Raw genomic sequence first — 12,736 nt, 5'->3', positions numbered from 1 at the left:
ATTAACGGAAATCAGGGGGTATCCCCTTTTGCTCATATAAATAAATAAATAGCAGAGGCCCTGTCGGGTTAGCTTTGTTCTCATTCGAAGACGTCGAGCAAATTGCAGTCCAACAGCAAACTATGTCATCAAATTCAAGTTTCACAGCCAAATATGAGTACAACTAAACAACAATGTCATCATGTTTTAGTTGTCATACAATCACCAAACACAAATCAGCATACATAACAAGTGATGTTCTCACAGCAAAATACTAAACAACATGTTCATCAGGTTTCAGTTGTCATAGCAAACACAATTTCACATAGTAGATAACAAACGTCTTTTGACAGGCAAATACGACAAAAGCAATGTAATCATCATCCGCAGCAGCAGCGCCAACATCTTCGCCATGTGTATCAGTCTGAATCGTAATTCCCCACGGTGTCATCTTCTTCTTCGTCCTCAACGTCCTCGAACGTTGGCTTCTTCTTGATCAACTCTTGTATGTCCACAGCACGACAGGCAATCTTTTCGCCGGCGTCATTGACGTGATGGTTCTCAAAGATATTAGGAACATCTGTGTTATCTTGTACATCAGGAGCAGTGTAAGCATCATCTTGTTATGCAACTTCATTAAACGAATTCCTCTGCTCAAACCTTTGCAATACTCTCCAGTCATCGCTACGTGCAAATGTGTCTTCCAAGAAAAATATCTGTGTTGCTTGATTTGCCAAAATAAAAGGCTCGTTGGTTTGGTACGCCGCCTTGACATTGATGGATTTGAAATAATCATCAGCTCTGGGTTTTGCGATCCTGGAAAACAGGTTATACTAACGACAGCACAACAGAACCACACACCGATGATCCTCGAAACTGGAGATATACTGCAACTGAACAATGTCTGTTATGTTAGCATACATTTCAGTTGTCTCTTTGTCATATGTATCCGTGCTCATGATGACACTGTTTTGTGTCTTCCTGCCTTCGTCTCGTGCAAGGGTGTTGTAGCGCACATCTCCAACAACGCAAGATTCATAATGTCTTACCCGAGTATCAGGACCCATTGCTAGTGAGTAAAGGGCATCATCAACTGCCTGCCCATCCTTCTGCATCTTCTTAACCTATGGTTAGAAAATAGACAAGCTGATCATCTTATGTACTCAATATATTAAAAAAACTGACAGTGCACTTCAAAAGCTTACATGGTTCTTGAACCATTTCACAAATCCTGCCATAACCAGTTTGTCAATGTTTCTTGGATTTTGCGGCAGTAACTCCTCTTTGTAGATGCTGCACAACATAGTGATCGCGTCAAACATCTAAATATATAAGAATGTGCTGCAAGTTTAGTAGATTATGATGTATAAGCTGCATTACTGCACTTACTTGATATAAGGTAGTATCTCAGGACAGTTATTCAACACATACCAAACCATTTTGTCCAAATCTTTAGGTTTGTCCTCTTGTCGACTCTTCCCTGTAACTCGAACAGAATAATCGAAAACATTGAGCCCGGGATTGTCTTCACCCACCTCTTTGCTAAGCTGATAAGCTGTTTCAATGTATTTTGAGCAGAATGTCAACGCTTCTGTAGCAATGTAGGCCTCTGCAATGGAACCCTCGGGTCTAGCTCTGTTCCTAACATAGCCCTTGAAAGTGCCTAACCGCCTTTCAATAGGGTACATCCAGCCATACTGTACTGGACCTCTAAGTAGTGCCTCATCAGGTAGATGAACAGCCAAATGCACCATCACATCAAAGAAGGCTGGAGGATATATCTTCTCAAGGTCGCATAGGATAGTTGGTATCTTGTCTCTAAGACGCTCCAAAGCATCTATCCTAATATTCCTACTGCAGAGTTCCCTGAAGAATTGTCCCAACTCTACAACTGCTCTGTATAAGTCAGGGCGGCCCAATCCTCTAAGGATAACAGGTAAAACCCTTTGAAGTAGGACATGGCAGTTATGAGTTTTCAACCCTTGTACCTTGTTTCCATCTGCACTGACTCTCCTTTCAGGGTTGGGAGAAAATCCATGTGGGAATCTCACACGTGACAGGACCTCGCAGAATTCTTTTCTTTTTACCTTGTCCAAGACGTACACAGCTGGTGCCATATCCCGTGGTTTACCTTCATCTTGCACCTACAAATCCTTCCTGATACCAAGGTGTGTCAAATCAATCCTTGATTTTAAGGTATCTTTCGTCTTGCCTTCAATATTAAGAAGTGTGCCGATAATGCTGTCACATATATTTTTCTCGATGTGCATCACATCAAGATTATGCCGCAGATCCAAATCTTTCCAATACTCCAAGTCCCACAAAGTGGACCTGTGGGTAAACAATAATCTCTCTTCTATCCTGCCATGCTTCCTTTTCCCGCTACCATTACCAGGATGGTTTCCTGGTATAATATGCCTGACCTTCTCTAATTCCACTTGCAACTCATCGGCGGTGAGCCTCTTTGGCGCATCACGGTTTTCATGCTTTGCATTGGACACATGTCTTCGGTATTTTCTAGGATGCGGCTTGTCCTTGGCAAGGAAACGGTGGTGTCCAATGTAACATATCTTGCTAAGTATTGCGTATGACAGCGGATTCCTGTCACAGCGAACACATGCATTGTAACCATGTGTCGTTCGCCCTGACATAGTGCCCAAAGCCGGATAATCATGGATGCACCAAATTATAACAGCATGCAGAAAGAAATCAGCTGGTGGGCTGCTATATAGGTCTCGAGTGAGAACACCCTTCCATAGCTGTTGAAGTTCCTCCACAAGAGGCTCCATGAACAAATCAAAATCCTTTCCAGGACTTTTTGGACGTGGGATGAGCAAAGCCATCATGTAGTTTGATTCTTTGGTGCAGACATTTGGAGGCATGTTGTAAGGGATAACAACCATTGGCCACATGCAATATGTGGCGCTCTGGTGGCCAAATGGGTTAAATCCATCTGAAGCTAAGCAAAGTCTAATGTTTCTCAGGTCAGCAGTAAACTCTTTGTGTTTATCATTGAAGCTTTTCCACTCACTACCATGAGATGGATGGCTCATTACATTCTGATCTTTGTACTCCTGGTTCCTAGAATGCCACAGTACATCCTCTCTTGTTTTAGCATCATGAAACAACCTCTGCAGTCTTGGTGTAATTGGAAAATATCTCAGAACATTATGAGGAATCCTCTTCACAACATCGCCATCTTTCCATCTTGATGATTTGTATTTCGGGCATTCACTTAAGTTGGCATAATCCTTCCGGAACAGAACACAATTATTCTTACAAACATGGATCATATCATATCCAATTCCAACTGCACGAAGGAAATTCTTCATTTTACTGTAGGTGTGTGGCAGCTCAGACGCATCTGGGAAAGATTTGCGGAAAGCAGCCAACATTGCATCAAATGATTTGTTGGTCATCCGCTCAGATGTCTTCACCTGAAGAAAGGTGACCATAGCTGAGAATACTGACAGCTTATTTCCTGGGGTGACAGCAACGTTGCATTGTTCCAACATGCGGGCCCACCGTTTTTCTTCTGCAGGTGAAAGTTCACGGAATGCACGAGCATTTCGTAGCATTGTTTCAATGTTGGTCAAACTCACTGGCTCCGCCACCACCACCTCCTCCTCCTCTTCCACCTGAGCATCAGGAAGATCAAGATGGTGATCTGCTGCTTCCACGTAGTCAATAACATTGACGTTCACAGCTTCACCATGATGAACCCACCTAGTATATGTGACCGACATCCCATACAAGTGTAGATGATTTTGCACAGTTGACTGGGGTCTTGTAATTGAATTCATACAACTACTACACGGGCAGAGCGCATCTGATTTCGGACCACCGTACTCAGCTCTGATAAAGTTCATGAAGTTTTCAACCCCCTCGACATATGCAGCGGAGAATCTTCGAGCAGAAGTTATCCAAGTCATGTCCATCTATTAGACATACAAATTAGTTCTTCTACTAGATATTACAGGAAAAACATATATGCTTTTTTATGAAGTCCAGAAAAAAATACCTAGGTCGATGTCTAAAGCTATGGCAAGATATTTGGACGAGCAGATCTAAGTAACGAAATATATGTAAAGCTAATTCAGCAAACAAATTTGAGTGCCAAATTATGGCAGGCTGTTTCAGCAGTCAATGAGGCCGAGCACACAACCATCGAACTATCGAAGGCCATCGCAGCAACAAAGATTGAGTATAAAACGGTGTAGAGCTATTTCACCTAACAGATTGGCTACTAGACCATGGCAATCTACGTCACAATAAATATATGGCAGGATATTTTAGCAACTAATCGGCCTTGGCATGCCATCTCAGCTAAGCAGATTGAGTGCAGAATAGGGCAAGGAAGCTTCTTAAGCAGAGCATATTGACAGTAAACTACTTCGGCAAACAGTGAGATTAATAGCGTCTATCAGCTAACATTTAGCGCTACACCGACATGAACGGGGCCTCAGTCTAGAATGCGCGTACTGTGGGAGAAGCTGACCGCCGTGCATCTCCACACGAACGTCGCCAGCGGTGGCGGCGCTGACCGCCGTGCGCCTCCACAAGAACGTAGCCAGAGGTGGCGGCGCGGCTAGAGGACGGCAGTCTACGAGAGCGTACTGTGGGAGCGAGAGGATCGCTGAACCACGGTGCCGACGTATCGGCACGGCGGGGAGGGAGGCTTTGGCGGAGCGAATGGAGTGGAGGGGACAGGGGGGAGGGGGTTTGGGGAATATTATTGGCTAGTTGGCCGAAGGGCGGTTGAATCGGATTTGGGGGGAATTTTTGGGTGTGTGGGGGGAGGATTTTCGTGCGGTGGGCGGGGGGAGTTTGGCGCTTGGTCGGTTTCTCCAAGTGCAGTCCCACGTGTCAGTGAAGAGGCAAGCCGAAGCGCGTTCCGTTTGCGTGAGCCGTGTGCAGGACCGAACGTTTGTGGGGTGCAATGCAACCGCGACAGGAGTGCTGTGAGTGTACCGCCTTTTTTCCTTTTAAACTAGGTGCTTCGCCGCCTCAAAAATTTTTTTGTTGCTTCGCACGATCCATCGATACTACTACTAGTAATCCGGTAATCCTGACTAAAACGGCGCGGCCGGGTCTTTTCCCGCGCGATATGCTGGGAGGTTGGCTTAGTTGGGTTTTTTAGGACGAGTAATGCTACACCTACGTAATCCCAGTTACGTAATTAACATGATGTGAAACGTGTGAGCTTTTTATTGTAGATTGGGGGAGGGAGGGGCCCACCACCAATAAAATCAGGGGAGGAGAGAGAGAGGCAATTTACGTTAACCCTTTCGTAGGTTCCCGTAGATGTAGAAAGATGTGAAATGCGTGGCTGACGGTGCTCCCGTCGTCGGCGCCAGCGTGGCCACCGCTTGTGCGGTCGCATCCGCGTCCGGCTACGCCGCTATTGCGTCGCGAGATGCGACTTGAGCGAGGGCGGCGACCTCGAGCTTCATCCCCGAAGACAAGCTCTCCTGCAGAGCGTTCGCACTTGCGGTCATGGCGGATGTGGTGCCAGGTAGGAGGACGATGCGCTATGGTGTGGAGGTTAGCTGGGCGTTGCCGCTTTAAGTAGCGCATTCCGGTGAGGCCAAGCGTCCGGGTGCGTCATTAAGTCGCCGGAGTTGGTTCCTCGGGCACCGAGCCTCTTACGACGACATACGAACGGACGGCATGAATTCGGGCAGCTGGCGCCGGCTGGGAACGCACCACGCGACGGCGCGAGGGACGAGGGTTTTGGTGTGCCAGGGTAGTCAGCTGCGGTCGTGGCAACGTTGGAGATGCCCTTTGCTCACATGCGATCGCCGCATGTCATTGAAAAAGCAAGACGACCCGGCATGCTCTCAGGTCTAGAGGATGCAGTTGGCCGCGCTACACCAATCCGCGAACGCGTCGCGGTGCCCCGTGCATCCTCGACGAGCCGGGTGTTGGGGTGTGTTGGGATTGTGGCCAAAGTGCACCTTACCAAAATTTTGGTCATGACCCAAAGATTGGTCTTTGTTTGGATGGTTGCCATTTTTTGGCATGCCAATGAACCTAGCCAACTCTAGTTCATTTTTCTTGCCAATGTCGGCCAAATCATGGGCAACCAATACCTCAACCAAAATTTTGGTCATGACCCAAAGATTGGTCTTTGTTTGGATGGTTGCCATTTCTTTGGCATACCAATGAACTCTAGCCAACTCTAGTTTATTTTTCTTGCCAATGTCGGCCAAATCATGGGCAACCAATACCTCAACCAAAATTTTGGCTACCCAATGCTTTGATGGGGCAACCTTGGGCACAAACCAAACATACCATTGGTCGTGCCACAGCACTAACGCCACCCTCGGCACACTGAAACCGACCGTGTCTAGCGACGATATGAGCGTGTCGCTCACCGCGGTCGCCGTGTCCAGAGGCGGTGCTGGAGCTGCGCCCCGTTGTTGGCCCCAACAACCCACATGAACGGTTGTCGGTGGCGAGGAGGTCGTGGGCCAGCTCCTCCATTGGACTAGTCTGCACTACGTCGTCCCGACGGGTGTGCCCCACATGTCAGTTTCCCTGTTTTCCCGGCCATATTCGAGCGTCAGTGCTCCGCGTTGCGCATTAGGCCTTTCACTATGTAGGCCAAGCGAGACAACTTATTGTTTATTTGAGCCGTTCAAGTATAATCATGTGGCGTTTGCTTATTTCTCATTCCTCTCCAACCCTCTTCTCCATCGATCATGTCGCCCTCCAGTCGAGTCTATCCTCCCGCATGCCTCATTTGAACATTCCGCCGAGTATCATTCGCATGTACCCACCCTAGTCCTCTTTCAATAGATCTCCGGACCCCGAGATGAAATCGAGAGGGAACGAGTGGGGGCACGTGATACCTAAGGCGGATTCAAAATTTTGAACCGGTGATCATAGCATCCGCAAATCATATATAAAGGGTATTCAATGTTCGTTTCGTTTTTGAACGTACAATATACTCCCCCTATCCTTTCTAGTTTACATATAAGTTCTATGTGTAGTCAAAGTATCTCTACTTTGATCAAATAGGTATCAACATTCAACAACGCCCAATCAATATTGTTAGATTCGTACGTACTCCTAGATTTGTACTCGAGATGGTTTCCAATTTGACTATTGACAAGATTAATAGTACATGAGATGTATAATGTGAAAATTATATCATTGGAAACTCCTTTCACATACGAATTTGACCGTATGCTTTGTCTAAGTTGCATGTCATATATTATTACTCTAACATTTGGCAAAGTTAGCCTCGAAAAACGCATTAGACCCTGTATGCTTTGTGTAAGTTGCATGTCATATATTATTACTCTAACATTTGTGTAAGTTGCATGTCATATATTATTACTCTAACATTTGGTCAAAGTAGTATAGTGGAAGTGGATCCTCTGACGTAGGTATCCCTGCCTTACCCTCCCTTTCGGTCACTTACTGGCGGACCCCATGCTTGCTAGGCCCCGCATGTCAGTTACTCAATGGGTTCGGCCACGTCAGGGGATCCTCATCCTTAGTATACTCCCTCTGTTTTTATTTACTCCGCATAAAATGGAGGGGGTGGTGGTATAATAAATGACACGGGCGGGGGAGGGGGAGGGACGTCGGTTTGCTCTCAACTGCGGTCCCACAAGCGAGCGAAAATGCAAGACGAAGCGCGTTCCATTCGGTGAGCGACGTGGAGGGTCCAGCGTGCCGGGCTGCAACGCGAACGCGACAAGAGCGATGTACAGTCAAAACCGATTGACCGGTCGTCACCGGAACCACTATTCACACCAGAACCTTCGTTGCTCGGCCTACGCCAGCCACTACCCTAAAACCATACCAAATCTCCAGCCCATTCCCCCACCTTTCGATCCCCTAGCCCGCATCAAGCATCCCCTAGTTCGCCAGAAAGCCATGGCACGCCGCAAGATCACTTACTACAAGATGCTGACGCCGGAGCGCCGCGCAGAAATCGCGGCGGCGGACGGCGCCACAGACCTCCGTTCCCAAGCTTGCTTTGCGGCGGGCCAATCCCCGAGTTCTTTGGAGCCAAGCTACGAGGAGGAGGAAGCCGATCCAATGTTCATGGCGGAGGTCGCGGCGCAGAAGGCCCCTGATGGGTATGAGACGATGGACGTCGACTTCGTGCCGGTGTCCGAGTCCCCCATGGTGTAGGCGGACCAGCGGTTCAACATGGCGATACTAAAGGAGGACCGGGAGGCAGAGGCTCAACTCGACGCAGAGCGCGCGCATGCCGCTGCCATCGAGGCTCTCCTGCAGGCGGAACCGGATGTCGTGGATGTGAACCGGGCGGCGGAGGCTCAAATTGAGGCGGAGCGCGCGGATGCCGCTGCCATCGAGGCCCTCTTGCAGGCGAAACCGGACGTCCTGGACTTGAACCAGGCGGCAGAGGCTCGACTCGACGCAGTGCACACGGATGCCGCTCTCATCGACGCCCTCCTGTAGGCGGAACCGGACGTCCTGGACTTGAACCGGGCGGCGGAGGCTCGACTCGACGCGGAGCGCGCGGATGCCGCTGCCATCGAGGCCCTCCTACAGGCGGAACCGGACGTCCTCGACTTGAACCGGGCTGTGCTCTCGTCCGTGCAGAGCGCTCGCACGCTCCGCTTGAACGAGCAGCTGGAGGCCGAGGACAACCACGGTGCGGAGACACACGTCGACAGCGACGACTGGGTCGCGCCGGCAGCCAAAGATGACGAGGCCGTCTCTTTCCGCGAGTAGTGATAGTTTTTCTTTATGTTGTTGTTTTTATGGATCTTTTGCTGTGTAAAAACATATATTTGTTAGGCAAGTCGCCTAACTTGGGTCAGTCTACCATTTCAGGCAGTTGGATGAATATCCTACGTCTCCTAACCCATCTTTCCTTCTTCCTCACCTCTTCTTCTTCCCCAACAGACCACCGCACGGGTCGTACGAATACTCCCCAACATGCGGTTGGATAAACATACTCTATGAACGAAAATTATGTGCCAGCGATAGGGTGGCTGAGTTTGGTTTGTTCACATGCGACAGCACGTGTCAGTGAGGGTGCGTTCCCTTGGTTGGGTTTGCGACGTGCAGGAGCGACTGTGTGAGGGTGCGGTGCGACCGAGGCGTGCAGGAGCGACCGTGTGAGGGTGCGGTGCGACCGTGACAACCGTGCGCAAGTGTACCTCCTTCTCATTTTGAAAACTTTAGGCAAGCTTGGCAAAAATGTGTGGCGAAGTTTGGCAATGCAAGGCCTAGACCCAAACAGGATAAGTACGTACGTACTAGGAGTACTAGTGTTAAAAAAGAAAGGCGGGGTTTTCCTTCGCGGGATTTAATCGATACAAATCCTCGTTTCACATGTCAATTAATGCGTATTTTTTTCTCCAAAGACCAAAGAGCTAACCATCCCACTCCTCATCGCTTGATTAATGCAGTGCCATGCAAACCAACCTTCTCACTTCCGCATGCATGCAGGGGATATTAATGTCCTTGGTTGCTAACCCCATCAATTTTGCCTCGATTAGTGTTAGTGGCCCTTTGCAAATTGTAATTTTGATATACTGGCCTTGTGTACAAAAAAATGAAGGTAGTAACTATATTTGACTTCTTTCCCCATTGCGGTGACGTCGACGATATCCTTTTTTTTTGTGGTTTGGCGAAGTGCGTTCGACGAAGAACACCGTTGAGGGAGACCACAGTAAGTCGTTCGCAAGTGCCGCCTGCAAGCTGAGATAACCGCCTTATTTGCATCCAGGAAGTCCTTTACTAGTACTACTAGGAGTACTAGTGTGGTGAGATGGTTTCTCGAAGAAGACGATGGAGAAGCGGAGTCAGCGAAGAGTGAAATGATGGTTGCTTCGTCCGTGCTTTTGTGATTTGACGCCTCACTGCTTTATGATTTGTGATAGAAGGGACAGGGGAGTAAACTCTGTGCTCTATACTGTACTACATGCGTCCAAGCATGGGAGAAAGAGGAGAGACGTTGCATTTTTCTATTCCTTCAATCAATCAATCAATCAGGGAGCTTCGGTTCCATCTTTTTGGCTTTGGCAACACCGTCCACAATGGTTCCCACGATGCCAAAAGCTATTTTTACATTTGGCTACACATTGTGGATGCCCTTAACCGTACCACTTGGTTTTGCTCATGTGTGCTATCTATACAAATCTCAATTATATTGATCTAAAATATTATAGAATCAAGATTAGTAAAAAAGAGGTGATTTTGCCGCGCGGATGGCGGGGGAGGTTTCTTATTTGAGCAATGCTACATCCACGTAATGGTTTACGTAAAGTTATGAACTGATGTGATGTGGGACTATTTGATTGGATTAAAGGAGAGGATTAGGCCCACCCCACCTGAAAATCAGGGGGGCATATATAGATTAGATGGAAAGTATACGTAGCAGCTACGTAGCCCTTTGTAAGTCTAGTATTAGGCTTCTTATTTTCGGAGGACATTGTCCTGGCGGTTTGCTAACATGCGGTCCCACGTGTCAGTGCTTTACCAAGCCGATCCGCATCCCACATGAGGCAGAACAACGGCAGAAGCAACACGTGGTTAAGTTGAAGAAGATGAGGGAGAAGCGGATTCAGCAACGAGTGAAATGATGTGATGGTTGCTTCGTCCCTCCAACTTAACTGCGGGAAAGGTGCAGCTTTGTGATTTGACGCCTCATTGCTCATTACTATGCCGGTGCCATGACTGGGGTGCTTCACCCTGGCTGCTCTGCACTGTATTCCGGTATGGCACGTGGACCCGGTAGCTTGATGTCCCACATGTCGGCGAAAGGGACTAGAAGATTTATGAAAGCGAGCGCTCCACTCTTACGACGGAGGAGTAGACGACATGACGGCCCAGTGAACTGTCACTTGTAGTACTGTATAGTACTATAGTTTTGCTGTTTCGCACGATCCATCGATACAAACCCGATTAAACAGGGAAGGGCGGGATTTTTTCCGCGCGGTAGATGATACTGGCCATACATTTCAAAGGCAATTTTAATGTATGCAAACTGAATAATTATAAGTAACAATATGATATCTAGTAAAACTAAAAACACATATGATTTATTGTGTTAGAGTGTAGTAGTAGTGCTGTATTGCATAGTTGTTAGATGTAACATGCGAGAACGTGTAGAGATGTAGTTTTGGAGGGCCTACAGAGAGAAAAGCGTAATACGGTCACCGAACTTCAGAATAAGCTGATTACGTTCACTATATACGTTTTGCGGTGATTATACGGTCACTTGCTCACAGTTCAGCATTGGATTGCACTCTGTTGACCGGCCAAATAGTCTGCGTGGCGCCATGTTGACTAGTTAAATTGACCACGTTCCTTGTGGGTCCCACCTGTCAGTTCGCATAGGCAAAAGATCAGATAAACACAAATTTACGCAGGCGCGACAAGGCTCCAACCCATGCGCGGGAATCACGTGGTTGTGTATGTGTCTGTCAGAGCCTGATGTGTGCGCATGCACATGTAGGTTGAGCACTTGAGCGTGAGAGTGTGTGTTGGTCGTGTGGTGTACTGGTGTGTGCATGCATGCGTGCGTGTGTGCATGTGAGTGTTGCGTGCGTGCGTGTGAGTGTTGCGTGCGTGCGTGGCTGCGTGTGTACGTGTGAGTGTTGCGTGCGTGCGTGGGTGCATGTGTTTGTGTGAGTGTTGCGTGGATGCAGTTCGTGTGCATGCGTGCGTGTGTGTATAATCACCACACCAGCTCCTGTGTGTTAAAACAGACGGCTCAGCATACCAATACAAGGCCACCTTGTCCGTTGTGCCCGCGGTCATGACTTCGAACCACCGTCCAAATATTTTTTTTGTCGTTTGTTTTCATTCTTACTAGCAAGATGCCCGTGCGTTGCACGTAACATCAAGATGCATTTGTATGACTTGTTTATCTTGTGAGAGAAAAGGATGAATGAGGGAAGGCCTTATTTGCAAATGTGGAGAGGTGTGTGGGTACCTTTTTGCAAAATTGCCATAGTTTCTTTCCTATCCGTCAGATATAAATCGGACGGCCTATATTGCAGGATGGCAGGCACAGCATCATCACCAACTCTGTTTTTTATAAGAGTGTATTTTATGTATTTTATGAGAGTGTAGATGTAGAGTAGATACAAGTCGACAGGTGGGCACGATGGTAGTGAGATAATGTGATGCAACACTAGAGGTGCCACGTGGAGCGTTTAACTGGTCAACTAGTCATGTCATGAGCAAATACAGAGTTGTACGGTGAGCCCGTGACTGTATAATAACCACTAAACGTAAATGGTGACCGTAATGAGTGGATTCTGAAGTCCAATGTACGTATCGTGCTTTCGCTTCAAATACAATGATCGTCATTGCATATATCGCGAGAGAAAGATGAAACATGCGTGAATTTTCTGGGGGCTTACCTTTAGAGGACCTGGAGATAGTTTTGTGTGCATACGTGAAAGGGGCGTATAGGGGGGGTATGCGATGGAGAGAGAGATGCTCTTCGTTTCTCTTTATTATGACTAACTTTGTATATAGTATAAAAATATACAAATTCACAGTGCGGAATAAATATCATTGTGGGCACCATGCAATGCAAATTAGCGTTCGTACTCCTCCATATAACTTTGTAATGTTGTATATATGTAGAAACTCTAAAATAATTTTTTGGCCACACTTTATTCAAAAGGAATGTTGTATGCGAAATAAACGTGAAGAGAGGGCTTTTTAGATCAATGGGGTACGTGATGTAACATGTGTGAATGTGTAGTTGATGCATTTGGCGGGGCCTAGAGAGGTATGTGTGTGTATT

The sequence above is a fragment of the Triticum aestivum genome, chromosome 4D (assembly GCF_018294505.1).
Source record: "Triticum aestivum cultivar Chinese Spring chromosome 4D, IWGSC CS RefSeq v2.1, whole genome shotgun sequence".
In the NCBI taxonomy this organism is placed as follows: Eukaryota; Viridiplantae; Streptophyta; class Magnoliopsida; order Poales; family Poaceae; genus Triticum; species Triticum aestivum.
The sequence above is the reverse complement of the archived record's forward strand: the minus strand, read 5'-3'. Positions refer to the sequence as shown.